The 24,027-nt window shown below is 51.1% G+C and overlaps 1 pseudogene; it reads right to left on the reverse strand.

Moving 5' to 3' along the window:
- The window catches only part of LOC127214359 (E3 ubiquitin-protein ligase RNF165-like), a 47,376-nt pseudogene extending 24,306 nt beyond the window's left edge, over positions 1 to 23,070 (reverse strand).
- Positions 23,071 to 24,027: the final 957 nt, after the last annotated feature.

A 24,027-nucleotide genomic window follows, 5' to 3' on the forward strand; every position in this document is an offset into this window, starting at 1 on the left:
AAGAGAACATTTTATAAATTTAGCACGAGGAGTCAGTTGTTACTTTTAATGAATTAGTAGATACTTTAAGATTTCTAACGTGGTAAAACCATATGGCAGTAGTTATTTTTCAGTGTGAAAAGGGCCCTGAGACCCAGAAGACTGAGAAGCACCCAGCTGTGCTCATTCATTTCTTATTTACAGCTGAGGTGCAGAGAAGGATAGTGACTTGACACATCAGGACATTTGGTCACTGCTAATTTTATTTGGTTTCGTGGACACATAGGCAATCTCCAACTCTAGCTTAGAGCTAGAACCAGTTATCTCCTTTGGTATTCTGGTATAGTTTGGGAAAAATCAGCATCAGGCTGGAGGGGACCCGAGAAGCCTATAGTCAAACCTCCCACGCTACAAACGTTCACCGTGAGCGTCCCTGGCCGCTGCTTACCCAGCTGCTGACCTTGAACCTAAGTGATGTGAGGACTCAGGCTAGACTCTGACCTGAATGAACACCACTAACTGAGGCAAAAGCCATCATCACCTATGGAAACACTTGTGACTGCACCCAAACTTGGCTGTTAGAACCCCCTACCCCCTTCACGGCCCCGCCCTCTTTCCTCGGCCCCGCCCCTGCCGACCTGGGATGCGAGACGAGCCTGCGGTGCTGCGCTTCCAGGAGCTGCTGCTGCAGCAGGTATTGCTGGTGCAGGGCCTGAGGTAGGAAGGAGGGACCTGTGACGTCCTGGAACTGCAGGGGTGGGCAGCGGGGTCAGCGACTGGTGCAGCGCGCCGCTGTGCTGGTGGGCCGGGGCCATGTGGGCGCTGAGGCCCGGCTGCGACTGCACGGGGTGTGCCAGCGGGAAGTCCGGGGCTAGCTGCTGCGGCTGCGGGGGACCCAGGTGGAAGTGGCGGCAGGAGGTAGCGTGAGGATGCTGAGACCTTTGAAAGGGGGCACCTGTAGAGGCAAAAGACAGAGAGGTCTCCGTGAGGACCTGCAAGAGCTCTCCACCTGAGCCAGGTCCCCACCCCTGGGCAACCCGGAGCTGGTGAAAAGCAAGACCTTCCTAACACAGCTGATCTACAGCTTGAATATGCGTGCCACCATCTTTGGCGCCCCCATGTAAAGGTCCCATGGGCCTTAGCAGAGGAAGAGTGTTTGCTTTAATGTCCAGAGAGGTAGCCCTTTTATAAGTAGCACTCGTGTTAAAGGGGTTCAACAGCCCCTAAAGCTGGCCTCGCTTTCTTAAGTTAGACTCCTCCCATGCAATATCTTATGTGCACACTGAGAAAATTCAGGGCAACTTAGCCAAGCCCTGGGCTTTACGGAGCAATTTCTATTCCAGCATAAACAGCTAAAATAAAATAAAATTGTTGCGGTTGCAGTTTTAAGCGGGAAGGGGACCATTTTACCTTTTAAAATACCCATCAAGCCTGGTGTTGTGGGCTCAGGCCTTTAATTCCAGCTCTCATGGGGCAGGTGAATCTCTGTGAGTTCAACCCTAGCCTGGTCTACAAAACAAGTTCCAGGACATCCAGGACTGTTACACAGAGAAACCCACTCTCCAAAAACCAAAACCAAAATAACAACAACAATAAAACCCTGATAGATACAACACACATCTGCCTCTTCCCCAGCCCCACTAACATAAGAGCAAAAGGCTAAGAAAAAGATAGGGCAGGGGGAACAGGAGAGGTGATACCAGCAGACAACAGATGTCAAGAGAGTTTGGAAAGCAGATGGCAGAATTAGCAAAACTGAGAAATCAGAAACCCATCACCTACCAAAGGGGCAGGGGCAATCAACAGGTGGTGGGCAGATGCCCCGTGAGGCTGCAAGGGTCAGGAATGGAAACAGCAGGAGACAGTGTGGGACTAAGTCCAGGGAGAAGGATGCTAGGTCAGCAACAAGCATAGTTCCTTCCCTTCCCGTTCTTCCAGAAAAGGCCTAGTGCATGGTGGGAGGACGCTTAGGTGCAGAAGGCAGGGTACTAGCAAAGCCAAACAGGTGAAATTCTGTCCCAATGTCTGGGAACTTTGGGACCCCTACTTCCCTCTGTCACCAGCCTGTGACATTGCTCTGCACTCTGCACACAGGAATGCTGGGATGGAAACTGGGACTACTTCTTCCAAGACAGTCCTTGTTCCCAGAAGTGCTCTCTAGGTGCTTGTAGTTCAGAACACCCCAATAAAATGTCTAGGTCCCACCAGCCTCTGTATCCTGAGGCCCACCTGTTGGGAAATTATTTCTCATATGTATGCACAGAGCTACTAAACAGCTGTTAGTGACCTATTCTGACATAAGCAGACAACCCAAGGGCGAGTGGTCTTCTGAAGAAGGCTACAAAGTGGAGAGAACACAACAACCTTTATATGAGAAAGAGAAAAAAAAATCCAAGATAAGAGAGATAGCACAAGGACCAGGAAAGAAATTCCAATATCTTTTGCCAAATAAGATATGAGCTCTGTGAAGCAACAGGAAGTGCTCTCACAAGGAAGGGTGACAAAGATGGAGAGCACTTGGAAATTAAAATCACAAGGTGGAGTCTGGAGTTTAGCAGGAGGACCGGAGGGAGAGCCGCAGACATTCCCCAGGACGCACATGAGACAAAACCCTGAACTTCACTTGTAAGAGAGAAAACCCAGGAGACACTCAGGAGAGGAGCATGGGGGAAACTTTTTAAAAAAAACTACTTCCCAGACGGAAGGTCTGTTTTTCCAGATAGGAAAGGTGGCCTCTGTACCCAACAGGGCAAGCGATGGCAAGAACAGCACGCCAGGACATACGATGAAATGTGCAATCAATAAAGACAAAGAGACAGTTCTAGAACACTCCAGAGTGCACAGATCTGCAAACAGTCACAAGTCAGAAACCATACTGTATTCTCAGATACACTACGAGCTGATACCATTAGATATTAGAAGATTAAAAATTACAAAGCAAGTGCCTTCCAGGTATGGGGGGGAGGGATTGGACACAATATCTAGAAATCTGTGTCTAAACGAACTATTAATCAACTGAGGATAGAGGAAAAAAGCCATTTCAGGGTTTGTTTGTATTTGTTTGTTGACAGAGTCTCGTGTAGCCCAGGCTAGCCTCTGTTGGAAAGAAGTAAATGGAGTTGTTTTTAGAGATCAAAGCCAGCTCTGCCACTAAATTATGTGAGACACACACAGGTAATTTTAAATTTTCACACCGAAAGAGACAGGCAAAGTTAATTTTAACTCTCGTGAATTAAGGAGGTTCATAGAGATGGGCTGACATGAAATTGCCCTTCTGGTGAGCTTTATTGGGAAAGACAGCCTTACAACCACAGGGGCCATGGCTGGACCTTGAAATGGGAATGCATAGGAACACACACAGCAGCAATGCATAGGCGACATCATGGGGCCTTGAAGCCCTTCCAATCCAGAGAGCAGAGTCTGGGACTCTTACAGGTATTCAAAGGGATGATAGATGCCCTATCGCATGGTCTAGCCTTGCCTGGCCTACTTGCCAGGAGGTAGGAGGCAGGAAGACACTGGGGCTGTTATAAACTTGCCCTGGACCTGGACAGCTGAGGGAGGAAGGCTGGGCTACACACACACACACACACACACACACACACACACACACCTTGTAAAGGGCTGTGTGCTCTCAAGGTGCCTGTCAGCCTTTTGTCCTCAAGGACAGACCGGTGGGCAGTAGTTTTAAACCTGTGGGCCAGGACCCCTTTGATGGTCACCGAAGGCCATCTGCATATCAGATATTTACAGTACAATTGGCCACACAAAACGACAGTTGTGAAGCAGCAACGAAAATAATTTTATGTTTGGGGGTCACCACAGCATGGGGAACTGTAGTAAAGGTTCGAAGCATTACTCAAGTTGAGAACCGCTGGTCTAGAACTTACTGTGTTCAAGGATGACCTTGAACTTGTGATCCTCCTGCCTCTGCCTCCGAGTGCTAGGAGTACAGGCATGCACCACCACGTTCAAACAGTGGCTTTGCTCCTTCTGTAAGAGGCACTGGCACACAGTTAGAAAGAAAAGCAACGAAACAGGGCCCATGCTCTGAAGAGGTGAGATATCCCCAAGCATACAACTGCACAGGACTCCCAACGGCTGGGGAATCTGAAAGGCGGTCAGGGAAGAGGAGGAAGGTGATGGCATGTGATTGATAGAGACATCCGTAAGAATCTGCATAAATGCCGTAAGAAACAAGGCAGCCATAAAGGGGCAGTGATCATCTCCAGGGAAATAAAAAGTTACGCAAGCAAGCGTAATTATTAAACACTACTTGGCTCAACAATGAACAATATACATTAGCCATAAAACAAACAACAAGCTGTATTAGAACGAAAAAAAAATAGCGTGAAGAGCATAAGCATTGGTCTGGAATTTTTAAGTCAAAAAAATAGCACTCTAATGGTTTAGTTTAAAATTTACATAATTTGGGAAGTAAATGCCTAGCTCGTAAGAGTTGGAAGCGTAGGGCACTGGCGAATTTGACTCTAGAGGAGAAGGTAGAGGTAGACAGTAGCTGTGTGGCTAAAGTCATCTCACACTGAAGTTTGTAAATGAGGCACGTCTCCTACACTTTTGTAACCTACAAAAGTGACAAGAAAATAAAAACAATTCCTGCCTGACTCCAAGTCAGTCAGAGAAAGAAGATTTGCCTAAAACATCAGTTTCCATGGACATTTGGGTTAGTCGGGTTCGGGGTACCCAGAAACGGGAGCCTGAGAGAGCAGACACTAACTAGTCTCCCCTTCTCAAGCCTCCATCCATCATCACACACAATAAAAGAAGAGGAATCAAGTCCGTAAGACAGAGGGAAAGGAAGGGGGGCATGCGGAAGTAAAGAGCTGCTCTGGGAAGATACAGGGGCAGCAGACAAGCAGAACTGTGCAGGGAGAGAGGGGTGGAGTTGTTTGCTCGTTCTTAAAGGGTACTGGAGAGACTAGAGCCAGCTCTGCCAGGGAATTACGAGAAACACACATGGGTGATTTTGAATTTTCACATTAAAAGAGACAGGTGAAATTAATTTTTAATAACATATAGCAAGACACCTAAAACAGTCTTTCTGCATGTATTCAGTATAAGCGTGTTTGAGCTATGTTTCTATACAAGTCTCCACGGTTGGCTGTGTTTTTGCCTTTCCAATCCTTCCACCCAGCATACTTCATGGTGTGTGGCCTCCCTGTGGACAGTGCAGCCATCAGGAAGAAGCCAACACCTAGAGCTCCAGCCTGCAGCCTTTCCCAGATGGTCTTCCCTCAGATGGGATGGCGAGCCCTCTCCCTCCTACCTGTGGAACCCACACGCCATAGCCTGGTGTTAAAGCTTCATACTTCTAGTCTCCCTAGGTCCTGTATGGTGTGGATGGATGCTCAGTGCATGCCTGGGTATCTGTCTGATTATGGGAGGAAATGAGGGGAAACAGAGGGGCTGAGGGGCTGGGGCTGACTGAACTCAACCCTGCCCAAAACTTACCGAGACAGAGAGGAGTAAGGAGGCCCTGGGTGAACCATGGGTTTAACAAGCGCAGGGCAGGGACAGATCAGGCCAGTGGCCAATGTGCTCTACCTCTGTCCTTCTGGAACCTGTCCTGCTGCCAGGAGCAGACGCTGCCCCTCCCATCCCACAGCCCCTGCTGCCCATCTCCAGACCGAACAGTGGAAGAGGGCAGACTAAAGCTCCTGGCCAGTGTCACTAAATGCAAGTTTCTCCTGCAGAGGACTCAGCTGTGGGACTGACAGCATCCCCAGTCACCTGTATCCCCAGGGAGTTCCTGGGTCTCATCACCAATACAGGGGTGCATAGAAGCTCGGTTTGGCCTCCAAAACCAACAGGAAACTCAGGGGAATGTGGAGTCTTTGAAAGCCAACAGCCAGAGACATCCGAGCAACCCTGACATCTCCAGTCCCCCGCCCTTTACTAGACAACCCACATTTTTTCCCATTAGAGTCATTCCATCCCATTAAAAAATAATTTCCAGATGTCTCTGATTATTCTATGCATTTATCATATTTCCCCGGGGTTAAAATGCCACCAACTGAAAGATTCATCATGAACTAAATAACATTTTCAGTGAGCAAGGAAATAAACAACATAAACCCCACCATATTAAATAAACACATCAATTATAAGACAGGAATTACTATCAGAAGGGGGAAAATGTATGTCCTAGGATTGTGGAAATTGATGTTGACAACTACCACCTCTTGAGACTTGGCCAGGAGCAGTGCCTGACAGTCAGGGGCTGGGCCCAAGCGATGCAGGTGCAGGCTGGGGATGGGAAGGTCAGGTCAGGCCTGAACAACTGGGACCAGAGAAGCCCACAGGCGTGTGTGTGGAAGCCCACAGGCGTGTGTGTGTGGTTCACCTGCTGCTCGGCTGGTGCACATGGGACACAAGACAGGTGCTCCACAAATGCCTAGGAAGCGGTTGCTTCATGACTCTCAGAAAAGGAGCCCATAGCAGCCAGTGGCTGGGGAGCAGGTGGATCTGAGGACTGAAGAAGCCCCACAGCCCCAGTCGGGGGAGGAGAAGAGGAGGGAGATGTGGGAAACACAGGGCCAAGGGCTTGTGGGAAGATCGCCTGTCTGGGGTGACAGTGGCAAGCTCTCAAGTCTGAAAGGCTTACGATTTGCATAGCACACACCCTCAGAGTGACTGACAGATGGAGATTTAAGTCTGGATGTCCCCTGGAACCCATGGTGAGAAGAGAGGGCAGGGCCAAAGGAGCTAGGGCCTTGACGAGCGATGCAAGAGGCTGTCCAACTCCCAGTGTGGTGGTATTAGGAGGTAGGGCCTTTGGGGGGTGAAAACTCTCGTAAAGGGATTGGAATCTTTAGGAAAGAGAACCCAGAGAGCTCGCTGGCCGTTCACAGTGTAAGAACACTGCTAGAAGGCACTAGCTATGCTAGCTATGAAAAGGAGCACCTTCCCCAGACACTGTGTCTGCCCACACCTTGACCAGACTTCCAAACTCCAGAACCGTGAGCAGAAATGTCTGTCCTTTGCTGTTTACCCAGTTTGGGCGGTTTTGTTCCATTCGCCCAAGAGGTTCAGGATGGGGTCTCCCACAGAGGACAGTTGTGACAGTTCATCTTTGTTGTCAACTTGATGCCACTGAGAATCACTGTGTAAATAGCTCTGCAGCCATGGCTGTGAGGAGTTACCTAGATTGGCTTAAATGAGATGGAAAGACCCACCTTAAAAGTGGGTGGTATCATTCCATGCGCTGGGGAGCTAGAATGAGTAAGAGGGAGAGACATAAGCTGGGCGTGGCATTTGTCTCTGTTTTCTGACTGTAAACACAATGTTGCCAGCCACCTCTGTTCACCACCATGTCTTCCCATCCACGACAGATTAACTGTATCCCCTTCAACTGTGAGCCAAAATAAAACCTCCTTTATAACAAGATAATTCAACTAATACAAGGGTGCTGCAGAGGCTGGAAGAGGGTAACTAGCGGATGCCCTGCTATTTGAAGCCTTCTCTGACTGTGGATGAAAGTCGTGGAGTCAGAACTGGGCATAGGTGGGAGCAGAGAGCCCAGCTAAGACCAGAGTCCGGGAAGCACTACGGAGGTCCAGGAAGGCCAGGCCGGAGTTCCTCCAGGAAGACAAACGGGGGTGGGGGGGGTTGGGGGGAGAAGAGAGTTCAGTTCATTCTACAGGCGGGAGCTCACACCTCACACTCTCAAAACTTCAGGGCTGAGAGACACTGCAGTCAAGTTCTCAAAGATGGAGCTGTCCAGGTGTCTTCTGTCCACGGGCACATAAGGCACAGGCCAATCTAAAGCCTTGTGCCCAGTTGTTCTGGGATAAACTTCCACTGACTCCTCCTAGGGGGTGGATGCAAGCCCCTGGGGGTGGAGGGGAGGGAGGATGGGAACCAGGCCCTCTAGGCCGGCCTCTAGGGAGGCTGGCAGCCTGCCCCCTCCTGCTCAGGCTGGTTCTCAGGGTGTCTAGTTTCCTGTTGTCCCTAGCTCATTGACCCAGGTTGCTCCCCCACCAGTCCTGGGGCAGAACAGAGAGCAGGCACTGGAGCAGAACCCATGGGCGAGGGAGGCAGACGAGAAGGCTAAAGAGACCCCTCCCCAGAGGCACTGTGCTGGTACCGAGAGATGGCAAGGCCAGCAGCTGGGGGAGAAGGGCCCGGCCTCCTCCCTATAGTTTTGTATAAAGTTTACACAAGCAACTGGGAGACCAAGTCCTCTACAGAGCCAGTATCTGACCACAGAGGCCTCTTGGCAAGTCACTTCAGGTGCAGAGCTCCGTCTAAGATGTCAGGACACCTCCCTTCACAGTCGCAGAACACTTCTCTGAGCCTCATTTTGACCTGTGAACTGTGTATTTTGCTAACAAGGACCCCCACATGGATAGCTTTTAAGTGGGTCTCTCCTCTCATCCACAGGAGAGCCCAGCTCAAGGCATAGGAAGATTCTGATGAACCATATTCATGGTGGCCTGCAGGGCCCCACAGCTGGACAGACCTGACTCATCCCCTGCTGAGATGGGCATCTGATGCTGTGAGGTGTTTGCAGACGGTGAGGACCACCAGGGGTCACTGCCTGCATCTTCCTGAAGCCTAGTCTAAGCATTCTATTGCCACCAAGCCCTCTGCCAGCTCCTCTCTCTGCCTATGTAATCTTTTCTCCCTTCTTTTCCAGCCCCCTCCCAACCCCTCTGGGCTCTCTATGGCTACTCTGTATAGGGAACAGTGGCACCTTCGCTGCCAAGCTGCCATCCTGTCCACTCTTGACTGCCAGGGCAGACGGCAAGTGCCCTTGGAGCCCTGCAAGCTCACCCCTAATGCTGAATTCACCCTTGTGCTTCACTTGTGGGGTTTGTCTTGTATACTTGGCATATGTTTGTTCGAGAACTTCACCTCCAATAAAAGCTTTGAAGTGATTGCCCTCAGGGCAAATGCCATTTGGCAAATGTACTTTCTCTTTAGGGGCTTAGATGCATTCTATGAGGGGACAGGAATTAAGATAAGGGGGAGGGAGGTAAGAAAAAGACGGAGGGAAGAAGAAAACCTCCATTATCCTAGAGAAGTAAGGGTTAGGTGACAATCTGATAAGAAAATTGATTATTTGTGATATTGCCAACTATCCCAGCTAAGTGAAGCTAAGGTGGTGAAGCATTCACTCTGAAGATGAGGAAAGGCCTTGAGTCCATGAAAGCTGGGGAGGTATGTCCTAGGGCTCCCCGTATTTGGAATGGAGTTTAGACACATTGAGTCCTAGTGTGCTGTGTCCTGCCCCGTCTGTCACAGAATCCCTCCTCCCTCTACAGGACCCTCATACACTTGTGCATGTCTGCCCAATGTCTTCCCAGAGGTGACTCCTCCTCAGGCCTGGCTGCTGAACTGGAATGGCATGCCTTGGCCCTGGCGGCCCCCCTCCCCTCCCCTCCCACGCATTTCCCAAGCTCCCTTAGGATGCGTCTATTCCTGCCTAAGGAAGCCTCTGTCTGCCTCTGGCATCTTGTGGAAAGATGTGGAGGTATCAAGGGATGCACATAGTGAGATGGCCCAGGCCGGCCGTGCTGGTCAACAGCTCCAGGCCCTCTCTCTAACCTGAGATCAGGACGAGTCCAAGAGCATAACAAAATAAGAGCCTCCCTAGCAAGACAAATTGTACCAGGTGTCCAGAAATCCCCTTGCCTTTGCCAGAGTTTAACTGATAGAAGGGCAGAAGTATCTAGGGTGCTGGACACATTCAGACACTGTGTATTTGAGTGGACGTTCATGAACTGGCCCCTGATGGTGGGAATGGGGTTGTGAGGCCACTCAAATTATCTGACATGAGGAATGGATGGAAATCTAGCTGTGAGCAGGGAAGCAGTCAGGGTTATCATCAAAAGGACCAAGCCCTTCCGACAGGGAGATTGGGGTCCACGTCAGGAGGGCATCCTTCAGGACGTGCTTTGACCCCCAAAGTTCCTGATCACTGAAGATGCCACAGAGAAGGGGGTGAATACCAGGGGGTGTGGGGTGCTTTCTGGGCTTTCCAGAAAGACAGCACATGTTCCTGGCATTGTCTAGCCCCTGCTCTCCTTGTGTATGGGTGGTCAAAGGTGAGGTCGCCAACTGGTCAACCCCACGTATGATGACCTTGGTGCTGGGGGTGTACTGAAGGGGCTGGGCAGCAGGGAAAGCAGCCCTAAGTTCTCAGGGTCTGAAGACCTGGTACATGAGCCACAGTACAAGGAGAGTAAGACCCTCTTCAGAGCTCCTCCACGCCGATTCCAAGAGCCCCATTCCCCTGGGACAATATAGTCTGCAATCCTGTTTCCTGTATCCTCGCTGCATCCTGAGAGACGTTCAAACCTGGAATCCTTGGGATAAGGGAATGTATCTCTTGTGGTTCATTTGGAAGCAGATGCTTGGGGAAGTGCCACAGGAAAAGAGGAGGAAGGATACCCAGCGGAGAGTCGTGAATGACAGACAGCCTGGCAGTCTGGGGTATATGTATAAGTAACTGCTTGACTACACCAGGCAAATTGGAGATGGAGAATGGGCTGCCTGCCCAGAACCCAGCTGCCTAGGCCCCTCTTCCAGCCTCCTTTTCCTCCAGGTGACTCTGCTCAGCTCTTGTTCTGCTCTGACAGCCCTAGGAGACCTATTTCCAGGCTGAGCCTCTTGGGCAGCCTGATGTCTGCTTTCCTCCTTCTCAGTATTTTGGTCCCCTGTCCAATGGAGGCTCACATGGGAAGTGATATGCGCAAAGGGGTCCTTTACAGCCCAGAGCAGCTTTGAGATGCTTCCCCAGGGCCAGGCTTTGATCTCTGATGAAAAGCACAGCTTCTCCCAAGGAGCTGGATTCTGTCTCTCAAAATGGTGCAGGGAGGGGGCTGTGCGGCCCGAGGGAACCCATTTGTCCATGGCTTTTCGGCAATTATTGGCAAGCCTTCACCTAGTAGCAAGGACCAAAGTCATGACACCATTTGCCCCACGGGCCAGGAGAAAAGGACAAAGAGAGCTGAGTGGTCAGAAACAGGATGTAACCACAGAAAGAAAAACATTTAAAACCATTAAGAAGTCTGCAAGCACTCATTCCAACTACAGGCACAAAAGAACATTTTCTGGAAAGCCTCTAGAGTCCGAAGACTGTGCCACATGAGGATAGAAACAGGTCTGGCTCATTCTCCTCTATCCAGGCACCTGACGACAGATATCAGCACACGGAAGCCTCACTAAACGAAGATATGAGGGAGGACACGTGAACGAATACCTGTAGCATCGGGGCTACAGACTTCAGGAGAGTCCAAGTTAACGCCTCCCCGCATTTTAACCCTGTGTGCATTTGCAGATGTCGAGGGAATGAGGATCATCCAGGTAGACACAGGCAGGGAGACTAGCTTTGAAGAAATGCAGAAAGAAAGGCCGTTCTTTGCAACGAGCACACACACAGTCGTGAAACCAGTCCATGAAGAATGGGTCAGCGTGAGTCACCATCAACTAGCCCGGAGAAAGAAAGCCAGAGAGGACGCCCCCTGCTGCCACTGCGGCACAGGTACGAAGCCGATTCCACGTCTGCATTCATAATTGGACAATGACTGGGCGCTGGTGGAAACTGTGGCAGGTGGGCCCTGACTGGAGGAAATGAATTGCCGTGGGAGGGGTTGGGTGTCTGTGAGGGCCAATATCTTGTGTCTGTCTCTCTCTGCTTCCTGACTGACATGAGGTGAGCAGCCTCTGCCACATGCTAGTGTGTCCCCGATGTTTGTCTCACTTCGAGCCCAAATCAATGAAGCGAAGCAACCATGGTGGAAACCTCTGAAACCATGAGCTGATAAATAAGCTTTTCCTGCCTTAAGATATTTTTCTCAGACCTTTGTCACAACAATGGAGTGCCAGCACAGCCAACATACATAAATCAGAAATTCTTCTCAGGTCATGAGTTATAAGAATTTCCTAGCTTACATCCTTAATAAAAGCTAAGTTAAGGCCTGGGGGGAGGGGGTGGGGGGAGGGGTGGTGCATGCCTTTAATCCCATCACTTGGGAGGCAAAAGCAGGTGGATCTCTGTGAGTTTGAGTCTAGCCTCATCTACAGAGTGAGTTCCAGGACAGCCAAAGGTACATAGTGAATAGCGAAATCCTGTCTCAAAAAATAAAAACAAACAAACAAAAGAAAGAAAAGGGGGGGGAGGACTCAATAATATTCTTAAGATAAAGGGAAACCTCCAAATATCAACATCTTCCCTGATGTGTCCCCTCTACATAAATACATCTCACTTAACTGGGTACTCAGAGCAGTGGAGCAAATTCAGAAGCCCCCGCACCCCCAGAGGTTGCAGAGTATAGCTGATACACACACAGACCAGCCTGACCCGTGTGTGTGGACAGAACAAGCTACAACATCCTCCCTACGCCTCTACTGCTCCCTGAGAATCCTGACATCAGATCACCTTTCCTGTCTTCCTGTCTCTGCCTGGATCTGACCACTGCGTAGTGATGACAAAGGGTGGCACACACGAGCTCTTTCAGCAAGTTTTTGTAGGGGCATCTGTTTCAAGAGACCATGTTCTGGGATTTCAGACAACAGCCTGGTGAAACATTGTTGTTCCAGTCTCCCCATCCTCCCAAAAGACAGCTGAGGGGTGGCTGGGCATCTGCTTGCCTTTGGAGGGAGCCAGTGAATTAAATTCCTTCCTGGAATCCTCCATCTAGTACTCGTGTGTGTGTGTGTGTGTGTGTGTGTGTGTGTGTGTGTGTGTGTGTGCCTGTGTGTGTCTATATGTCTCTCTATGTGAGAAAAAGTGAGAGGGAAAGACAGAGAGATACAGAGAGAGGATGTTTGTAGAAACGAAAGAGAAAGGAGAGAGGAAAGTTGGAGAGAGATAAGATTATAAAGAACAGGAAGGGAGATAATAAAAGAAGGGAGGGAGGGGAGGTGGGAGAGGGATGAGTTTACCTGGGAACCAGAGAACTGAAGGCTTCTCGTAGCTGGCAGATCACAGAGGCCAGTCTTACAGCAAGGCCCATTTCTGGTCTTCTCATGTGACTCCATCAGCCCTTTGGCTGTCTCTGGTTTGTACTGTGACTAGCCCTCTCTTGCCTTTCCCTAAGCAGACCTGAGTTCACTGGACCTTGTCACCTATGCTAATCGTTTAGAACCCTACATAGTTTCTTCAGGGCAGCATCGCTTTCACCAGGCCACCCATCTGGACCAAGAAGCCCCTGAGGTCCAGCTTTCTTGCTCTCTTGCTGGAAAGCCCCCAGGAGAATACGTGGGGCAGATACCTTCCTATCTCTGGCTCTAGCTTCTGATCTTCAGGGTGAGCCTTTAGCATTCTGATTATCTAATGTGGCGGGTGACGCTGTGATGGATGTCCCACCAAGTAGAACAATTTCAGCCTCTGGCCCAGAGCTAACTGTAGACTCTGGGCTGGGGAGACTTTCTGGAAATGAAGCTATCCCAGATTATGAGAGCATCTATTCCCCTCTGCCAGCCCCTCTTTCTGTCCAGCAGAGGGCAGTCTGCCAAGGGCTGCACCCCAGTCTGGCACTGCCTTAGGGAAGAACCAGGAACTGCACTCTGGGGGTCCATGGTTCAGTAAGAGCATTCCTGCTAGGGCCAAAAACTCAGAGAGGGGATTGTTGCTTTGGATTAACCACGGATCCTCTCATCCATTTTCAGAGTGGAGATGTGTGAAACGGGGTAATACATTAAATCCCTACTGTGCAGGGTGGGGGAGTGGGAAACCATGGCAACCCCAAATGAGGTAGCAGGGCTGGGGTACAAAGCCTAGTTCCGCCCCGCAGCTGGGGATTGAACAAAGTGCACAATAGGGCTCTCTAGGTCACATTGTCATGCCACAGAGTTAGATGTTACTCAGAACTTGACTTATTCATTCAGAATAATAAGGTTATAAAGAACAGGAGGGACATGATTGCATGCCTACTATGTGCAAGTGATCTTCTGGGTGCAAGGAGTCTGGCCACAAGAAAAACAGTCAAAAACCCCTGGCCTCAAGGAAATATGGTCTCCTTCCGCAATGCTCAGGTGGCTACCACGTGAGAAAGGTGGCTAGTTCAACACAGCAACACATGTACCATAGTACAGAGACTTGACGTGAACTTATATAAAAATAAAACAAAAACTCTTTACATTGATTATATGTTGAAATTTTAAAAGTAAATAGTGCATATTATTAAAATTAAGTTCCCCTGCCTCTTTTTACTTTTTTATGCGGTTGCTACAAAAGTTTAAATTACACGTGTCTTATGCCTTCAAGGACTGTGCTCTAGACGCTGACTAGATACAGAAGAATTTAAGTCACTTATGGATGATGGTAGATGACAGTAGCTGTGCAGAGATCTAAAGCAGGGAAGGATGAGGTGAGGGATGTCCCATTGTAAACAGGTTGGCCAGGAGAGCCTTCCCTGGGAAGAACTTTTGCATAAAAAATAAAAGAAAAAATGAAGCAGGAAGGTAACCCTGCAGATGCAGATGAATTGTGTGTGCAAATGTCCTGTGGCGAGAGTGACCCTGGAGGCATGCTAGGAGATCTGTGTGCTGGGATCTTGATGCGACAAATCGTGGAGGTGAACATTGGATCATTCAGGACCTTGTTGGTTATACATATTGACTTCCACTCTGAATGAGATTAGGAGCCAACAAATAAAAGAATGTGACTTTCTCCAAGGAAAAGGCAGCAACCGAACAGGAGATAATGGTTTCTTGGGCCAGGACAGTAATGTTGCAGACTGAGCAAGGATTGGCCAGGTTCAAAACTATCTTCTGTTCCAAGTAGAGGGAGCCAGCTTTGCATGCGGATTCAACATGGAACTCAAAGATAAAGGACAAGGAGAATGCTTGATCTCTTTACTTGAGCAACTAAAACAATGGTATAGTTGATACTTTGCAAACATGGCCGCCTCCTCCATACAGTCACCCACTGTAGCTCTTCCTGTCAAGAACCGTTTCCTGTCTCTCGAAGCTCACTTGGTCATGTGACTGACTTTAGCCGAAAACATCTAGCAGAAGTGTCCCCATGCCAGTTCTGAGCCTAGACCTCAAAAGACTTTGAAGTTATCTCTCTCAATATCTCGTCTGTCCCTCTCCTCACTCCTCACTCAGCACAGGCTAACTTCTGCAGGACGAGAGGTCACATGAGGCAGACTGTCCTAGCTGAGGCCACTTTAAGCCAGTCTTATAGCTGTTTAGCAGCAGAGCACAGATTAATAAGTAGGCCCAGATAAGACTGAAAGGACTTCCTAGCTGAGCCAAGTCCAAGCAAGCTGAACAAATAGTGATAGTGTTTCTTCCTGGGTCAAAATGACGGACTATATTGCCATTTAGTGAGGTGGAGAGTATGTTTTGAGTTCTGTTCTAGTTGGTCTGAACATTACATTAATCTAAACACTTAGCAAAGGCTCCATTCTTCTCTCTGTCAAACACCCAGATAATTCTCAAGATGTAACTAGATGGCAGATGGGTAGGTGAGTAGATGAACAGGATGGATGGATGGATGGGTGGGTGGGTGGGTGGGTGGGTGGGTGAATGGGTGGGTGGGTGAGTGGATGGGTGGATGGGTGAATGGGTAAGTGGATGGGTGGATGGGTGGGTGGGTGGGTGGATGGGTGAATGAGTGGGTGGATGGGTGGATGGGTGGGTGGATGGGTGGGTGGGTGGATGGGTGGATGGGTGAATGGGTAAGTGAATGGGTGGGTGGGTGGGTGGGTAGGTGGGTGGATGGATGGGTGGGTGGGTGGATGGGTGGATGGGTGAATGGGTGGATGGGTGGGTGGGTGGGTGGATGGGTGGGTGGATGGATGGATGGGTGAATGGGTGGATGGGTGGGTGGGTGGGTGGATGGGTGGGTGGGTGGGTGGGTGGATGGGTGGATGGGTGAATGGGTGGATGGGTGGGTGGGTGGGTGGATGGGTGGGTGGGTGGGTGGGTGGATGGGTGGGTGGATGGATGGATGGGTAAGTGGATGGGTAGGTGGATGGGTGGATGGGTGGGTAGGTGGGTAGATGGGTGGATGGGTGAATGGGTAAGTGGATGGGTAGGTGGATGGGTGGGTGGGTGGATGGGTGGATGGGTGGGTGGGTGGGTGGATGGGTGAATGGGTGGGTGGGTGGGTGGATGGGTGGGTGGATGGATGGATGGGTGGGTGGATGGATGGGTGGATGGGTGGGTGGATGGGTGGGTGGATGGGTGGATGGGTGGGTGGGTGGATGGATGGGTGGGTGGGTGGGTGGGTAGATGGGTGGGTGGGTGAATGGGTAAGTGGATGGGTAGGTGGATGGGTGGGTGGGTGGGTGGATGGGTGAATGGGTAAGTGGATGGGTAGGTGGATGGGTGGGTGGGTGGGTGGATGGGTGGGTGGGTGGATGGGTGGATGGGTGAATGGGTAAGTGAATGTGTGGGTGGGTGGGTGGGTAGGTGGGTGGATGGATGGGTGAGTGGGTGGATGGGTGGATGGGTGAATGGGTGGATGGGTGGGTGGGTGGGTGGATGGGTGGGTGGATGGATGGATGGGTGAATGGGTGGATGGGTGGGTGGGTGGGTGGATGGGTGGGTGGGTGGGTGGATGGGTGGATGGGTGAATGGGTGGATGGGTGGGTGGGTGGGTGGATGGGTGGGTGGGTGGGTGGGTGGATGGGTGGGTGGATGGATGGATGGGTGGGTGGATGGATGGGTGGATGGGTGGGTGGATGGGTGGGTGGGTGGGTGGATGGGTGGGTGGGTGGATGGGTGGATGGGTGAATGGGTAAGTGAATGTGTGGGTGGGTGGGTGGGTAGGTGGGTGGATGGATGGGTGAGTGGGTGGATGGGTGGATGGGTGAATGGGTGGATGGGTGGGTGGGTGGGTGGGGGATGGGTGGGTGGATGGATGGATGGGTGAATGGGTGGATGGGTGGGTGGGTGGGTGGATGGGTGGGTGGGTGGGTGGATGGGTGGATGGGTGAATGGGTGGATGGGTGGGTGGGTGGGTGGATGGGTGGGTGGGTGGGTGGGTGGATGGGTGGGTGGATGGATGGATGGGTAAGTGGATGGGTAGGTGGATGGGTGGATGGGTGGGTAGGTGGGTAGATGGGTGGATGGGTGAATGGGTAAGTGGATGGGTAGGTGGATGGGTGGGTGGGTGGATGGGTGGGTGGGTGGGTGGATGGGTGAATGGGTGGGTGGGTGGGTGGATGGGTGGGTGGATGGATGGATGGGTGGGTGGATGGATGGGTGGATGGGTGGGTGGATGGGTGGGTGGATGGGTGGATGGGTGGGTGGGTGGATGGATGGGTGGGTGGATGGGTGGGTGGGTGGGTGGGTAGATGGGTGGGTGGGTGAATGGGTAAGTGGATGGGTAGGTGGATGGGTGGGTGGGTGGATGGGTGGGTGGGAGGATGGATGGATAAAGGGGAGGATGGGTGGCTGGCAGGTGAGTAGATGGATAAAGAGAATGATGGATGGTGGATGGTTTATTAATTGGGTTCTGATCACAAGCTAGGGCCCTATCACCCTTCTCCTGACAAAGTCAGAAGAGCACATCTCGCCTCCCTCCCTGCCCACTGCTCTCTTGAATTTGCAGATAGCCCTTGATTTCCTAGAACTTTTAAGACAGAACTCACGAGCTAGCAACAAAATGTGAAACCTGCAGATCCCCATGTTTTCTTTAGAACATGAAGTACCGACTTTTAGCTTGTTTTGACATCCCACACCCCGCCTCTCCCGTACGTGCTAGCAAACAGACAAATCAATTGTTTTGAATCTTTCTCCCTCCCCACCCTACCCCCCTCGTGCTATGTTAATTAGCAGGAAAAAATTGCCAGCAGCAAAGTCAAGGAGGCTGAGGACAAACCCTGGTGCTGGACAGTCAGCCAGCACTGGGCTCCTCAACCCTCCTTACACTCTGGTTTCCCTGCTCCAGTGCTGTTTCCTGCCTCAATGTGATGGGTGTTCATTTGGGTCTACAGGGATGCGGCACCAGGCGAGAAAGAAGCTCCGTCAACACCTAAGTTCAGCAGCCCTCCCACTCTGGTGCTCCAGGATCCCAGTAAACTCTGCTGCAGTCCCTCTGTGGTGGTGCATAATGGCATCGGATCACTTATCTGAGAAAGCCTTCCCAGGTCATCCGGACTTCAAGGACAAGATAGAAGCTCATAGGGTCAGAGAGCTGAAGCCTCTGACTCTAATTCCAAGCCTGCCTTTCATTCCCTGTCAGCACTGTCAAGCCTGTGTTCTGTGTGAACGGTACGCTTCTGGGAACTCCTGGAGCTAGTCACCATGGTTGACTGGTAATAGATCACGGTCAGACAAGCATCGGTAGGGAGACTCTCCCCACACTGCTCCAGAACAGTGGGACAACCTGGCTCCTGCCCCCTCCCCACCCCAAGCAAACCTAGTGTGTGACCTTTCTTACAACCCTCCTGGAGCCCCTTCCCACCCTTCTGCTGAGGCAACAGAGGTCCTGAGGGTCCTGATTCCACAAGCTATCTATGACCTTCTGGGAGAGAGAGAGAGAGAGAGAGAGAGAGAGAGAGAGAGAGAGAGAGAGAGGAAAGTCTATGTGGTGTGTGCACGAGTGTGTACACACACTGAACGCGGGTAGCTTGAGCACCTACCTGTCCCGCGGGACAGCCACCCTGCCTGTTGGCAGTGCTTTTAGAGTCCTGGGTGTCTAGGTCCAGGGCTGCTGGGTCTCATTATGTAGTCCACACATGTGTGGGACAGCCTTTCTGCCTCAGCCTCCTGAGTCCTGAGGGTACAGGCTGTGCCACAATACCTGGCTCTAACAACTTTTCAGTTAAGCAATTGCTCTATGTCCGCACAATACAGAGGCGTTCTTGAGGACTCATCAGGTGGCATCTGCCTGGGAAGCCAGGCAAGCAGCATGCGAGTTCACACTTACTTGCTGTGTGACCTTAGCATATGCTTAGCCTGGCTGAACCTTGGCTTCCTACCCTAGTGTTGATACCCTGGCATTATGCTGACACTGACCCTGACAAGTGACAGGGTATGCACACCGGCATTCAGGCAGATACTTAGACAGCTCAAAGGGCCTTGTGACTATGTCCTGTGCATTGAGTAGCTGCGTAAGGACTCTGTACACATGCGCAAGCTTTCCCTTTTAAGCGAGTGCCTCCTGCCTGTTCTCTCTCTTTCCATTTCCTCTCCCGGTCAGCCAACACCTACCACTCTCCCTTCACTCCCTTTCCCAATAAACTCCACGTGGGTTTTGTTGAGTTTTATGTTTCATTGCCCGGAGCTGCAGCCAACAACACCACCTATAATATACTACTATCATCTCTATTCCAGGACCATCATGGGGTCAAAAGAGACATGCTGTAGGCAATTGCTTTTTTAAAGTGACTTACACAAATGAGGCCCAATGTTACAGATGCTACCGCGAACACTTACAACCCAGGAATGTGGTGGGAGTTGGGTGAAGTCACGTGATTCAAATGGAAGCCTGTGTGCAGTAGAGTGAGTACCCACGAGCTCTGAGCACAGTGGTTTCCATGAGGGGAGAACGCAGGTGGCTGGGAGAGGGGAATGTGAGTGTCTCTGGGCACCCACAGCCTCTCCCACCACGACTGTGTGTACATATGATGTGGTCTTCGAATACCCCGAGTGGTTTCTCAAAACAATAAAAATGGGAGGCAAGAGAAATGGAAAGGGGTGTGTTCACCTGCCCCTTGTCCTCCCCCGCAAGGCCCTGGGTGCCCAGGGTTCCCACAGTAGGCTCCTGTGTCTTTCCCAAGACTGCATTGCGCACCCGTACCCGTTCCCGGGCAAATAGAGATGACTCAGGTTTATAGAGAGATAGATAGATAGATAGATAGATAGATAGATAGATAGATAGATAGAGATAGAGAGAGAGATAGAGAGATAGAGAGATAGAGAGATAGAGAGATAGAGAGATAGAGAGATAGATATAGAGAGATAGATATAGAGAGATAGATAAGTCTGCTGGGCCTAAGGACCTGAATGTGAGCCCACATGATGTAAGGGAAGGGTCAACTCCTACAAACTGTCCTCTGACTTCTACCAGTGCACGTGTGTGGATACACACACACACACACACACACACACACACACTTCTAAAAGATAATATACTGAAGTTCAAAGAAAGCAAGTGTCATTCCCGTGACATCCAGGTCACAGTGCTGGGTTGAACAGGGATCCAGAGACCCCAGGATGCCAAAGACTGGGAGTATACCCTGCCCCTTCCAGAGCTGATGGGAAAGCTAAAGAAAGGCTGCCCCACGGGGAGTGTGAGCTCAGACATGTGTGTGGCATCTAATCACAGGGTCTACTCCCTGACTGGGCTGGATGCCATGGTACCGTTTACAAGGCTGGGGCTCAGCGTCTTGAGCCGACCTGTATCCCCTTGGAGAAAGAAAATCTTGCCTACAGTGCTTTAACCAAGTCAAGTTTAAGATCTGCCATTCAAAATGACAAACCTGAAATGAGTCGGGGTCCTGTAACACTATGTCTCTCAACCTGTGGGTCACGTGCCACATACATGCATTACTGTTCACACCATACCAAAGTCACAGCCTTGAAGTAGCAACGAAAATGATTTCGTGGTTGCAGGTCACCATAACCACTGCCGGACAAGGAGAATGCAGGGCACCCGCAAGCTCTCAGAGTTGGGCTGTGGGTTTGGAGTCATTCTTCACATCCAAAGGCCTCATAAGTTCTGGTGGGCCTTCGGGGAGAGGGAGGACCTGGCAGCAACCTTAGCCAAAGGCCCCTTTGACATGGGGTAACAGAACGCAGTACACATGGCTTAAGGCTATGCCATCTACAGCATGGAATGTGGCCTCTTGATGTCAGCTGTGAGAAGCAGACTCCACTCCCGTGAAGGCTCCCTCTGAGGTGACAAGGCCATATCTAACCAAGAGTGGTGAACGTGAGACATAAGGAAACTGCCCTCATCTCTGTGAGACATAAGGAAACTGCCCTCATCTCTGCCCTCCGGCCCTGGGAACGTCTCACAGGCAGCACCTGTGGGAGACAGGAAAGGCAAGTGAAAAAAACAGCCACGGGCAGCCTTGTCACGCCAGACAGCACCCTGACCCTCGGAGCCCTCTCCTCCTCCTCCCAGGGCACAGGGAGGACAGAGCATAGCTCCCAGCACGAGTGACAGACAGAAAGGTGGCCGCCCTCTGCTCTGACTTTTGAGCCTGACAGGCAGCTGTGAGATGCTGCCAAGAGTTGTAGACAAAAGGCAGGCAGAGGCACATCTGTTCCGAGGCTTCCGGGTGAGCCTCTGGGCTGCCAGTCAACCAAGACTCCCGGACCATGGCTTGCCTCCAATCAGCCAGGCAGTGAGCCCACAACAAGATGTGGCACAGCACTGACCCCAAGACCCCCAGAGTCCACCCTTCCACAAACCAGGTCCTGAGGTCATGCAGGGTTCATGACTGGTTGCCCAATTTGGGATCCGACACTGAAGGGTGGAGTGGGGGGAGGGGTTTGCTTTGACTCCCTAGGCTGAGAGATGAGCCATTCTCTCCTGCTGAGCTGGAGCTCTGCTCTTGGGGAGAGAGGGTGTTTAAAAATAGCCCCACTGACTTGACTACCTCTGCTCCCTGCCTGCTGCAAGTCACATCCTATTACTCTGCTGACAGAGGCTTTTAGCCCGGAGAGCTTGGATCATGGATGCCACTCCAGGGTGCCAGGCTCCATGGTGCCCAGTGTCCCACTGAGCCCTGGAGGGGGTGATCAAGGGGGCTGAGCATCCGTGCACATGGCCCAGCCACACACCATAGGCTATACAGCAGAACCTGCTTTCCTTGCCCTTTTGGCTTGCATGAGGTGAGCAGCCCGATAGAAGGTCCCCGACTGAGACTGTACAGGAGAGCATCATGCCTTTGGAATATGAAAAATTAATCAGGGTATGTCCCCCAAGATCCGGCGCCTGTCATTTGCATGGCTTCCTGGTCATAGGCAGTGACACAAAACTAGCAAATACATAGAGTATGAGGTCCACAAGGCAGGACCTTAGGTTAACCACTGGTCTCACTGCTGGCTCATGGCAGTAGCTCACCACAGGTGTGTTGAAATAAATCCATCACTAGAAAAATACTTGGCAAGGAAATCCAGACTGTGGCCTGAACCTCCTCTCTACTGCATGGGTGAAAACTAAGTCGGCTCAAACGTGTGTGTCCCAATGGCCATGTGGCATCATCTTATTTAACAGCAGAGGCCAAGTTCTTAGAGCCCTAGGAAACCTGCCTTTCCTTTCTCCAGCAGCACCACTAGAGTTTGGCTATCTTTTCTCAAACCCACCCAATCCAAAGCTACTTGCCAGTGGCCCCGAATAAACAGCAGTGACCAGAGCAGAAGCACTCTCCAGAAGGGCTCACCTCTCCTGTCTGTTCTGGCTCGACACCTTCATTGGCTCTTAGAATTCTCAGACACTTAGGGATTGCACACTCAGAGCTGTCAGCAGCAGGTGCCAGAGTCAGCTTATTTGCCTGGGTATGACACTTGTCACTTTCCACACTGAGGAGCCTCGTCTTAGAAGGCTCTCCAGGAGGAGTCAGGGTCTTAGTGATCTGTAACCCTGGCCTGGAAAATGTCTGAATAATAATTAAACGTGGGAATGTATAAAGGACGCAGGGATGCTCCTCGGGCTTGTTGTTCCGGAGTGTTTCTCTCTCTCTCTCTCTCTCTCTCTCTCTCTCTCTCTCTGTCTCTCTCTCTCTCTCTGCCTCCCTTTTCCTGTTGCCTCTCTCACCCACTTTTTTCCCACAGCTAAAGAACACAAAAGGAAGGATTGATTGATGCCCGAGGTGCAGGAGAGCAGCGGGGCCTGGGGCCATGCTACCCGAAGGCTGAGGACATGCTAGGACATCACCAGAGTGCCTACTTCTCACCCTACACGTAAATTGGCCACACCAATAGCTTGCCAGAAGCACTGCCATTTGGTGTGAGCTTCATAAAGAACAGAATGGCCATGGGAAGGGATAATAACCCCCACTCAACTGACAGCTCTCCTTGGCACCCTGAAGACAATCACACACGGCTTCCTGAAGCTAAGCATACGTGCTGCACTGCAGCTGCTAAGTGTGATCCTTCAGCAGAGGAAGTGAAGTCAGGGACTACGATGTCATTATGAGACACATCGTCCATGGCTTCGAGGGTGCCTTGAAGCGGCGGTCCTCAGCCTTCCTAATTCTGCCGCCCTTTAACACAGCCCCTCATGCGGTGACAACCCCACAACTGTTTTCATTCTTGCTGCGTAGCTACTGCTTTGAATCATAACGTAAATATCTGAGTGCAGGATGGCCTTAGGTGACCCCGGTGAAGACATCACTAGACCCCAAAGGGATCTCCACCCACAGGCTGAGAACCGGTGCCTTAAAGCAAAGAAGGCAAAATTCTAAAGGGGACTTTGAATCCACAGTTTTCTAAATACGGAGCCTCGGAGAGAGAAAATGAATGTCAGAAAAGCCACCTTCTGCTACTCAACCCCAGTATGGGCCTGGGCCCCAGCAGCCCTCTACTCAGCTTTCCACTGCACCAAACAAGGATTGTTACAACATCTCCGTAGTGGTGGCCTGGTCATGGCAGCTCCTAGCACGCCCTCCTAGGCTGTCTGTGTACTGCTCTTGTTTCTCCCCGGTGCTAGGGACCTCACATGTGCTCCTGAGCTGCATCCGAAGTTGCCTCACAAGGGCACTCCTGATGACTTTGCCCATGGGCCTTGATGGAGCAGCCCAGGAATGAAATCATAGATGCCTGGTGCAAAGGATGGGCGTTTGCAATCATTCCCACGCTTCTGGGCATTCACCATAGATGGTGGACCACCCTGATACCTGTCAGGTCAGCTGGGGTTTAGGGTAGCCCAAGGCCAGTTCTGGCTCACAGGAGGCAAGAGATGGTAGGCAGGGGCTGCTTCCAGAAAGATGCATTCACACTGTCATTGTCCCTCAGAGCAGCATCAGACACTTCCTGATCATCCTCCAAACTGACTAGGATGTCACAGCTTAGCCCCAAGGCCTCCTCCTCCAGGAAGGTTTCCCTCTCCAGCTCACGGGATCTTTGCCACCCTGATTGCTGAAGACACTGTCTGTCCCCTCCCCTGCC

This window comes from Phodopus roborovskii, unplaced genomic scaffold (assembly GCF_943737965.1).
Source record: "Phodopus roborovskii unplaced genomic scaffold, PHOROB, whole genome shotgun sequence".
Lineage (NCBI taxonomy): Eukaryota > Metazoa > Chordata > Mammalia > Rodentia > Cricetidae > Phodopus > Phodopus roborovskii.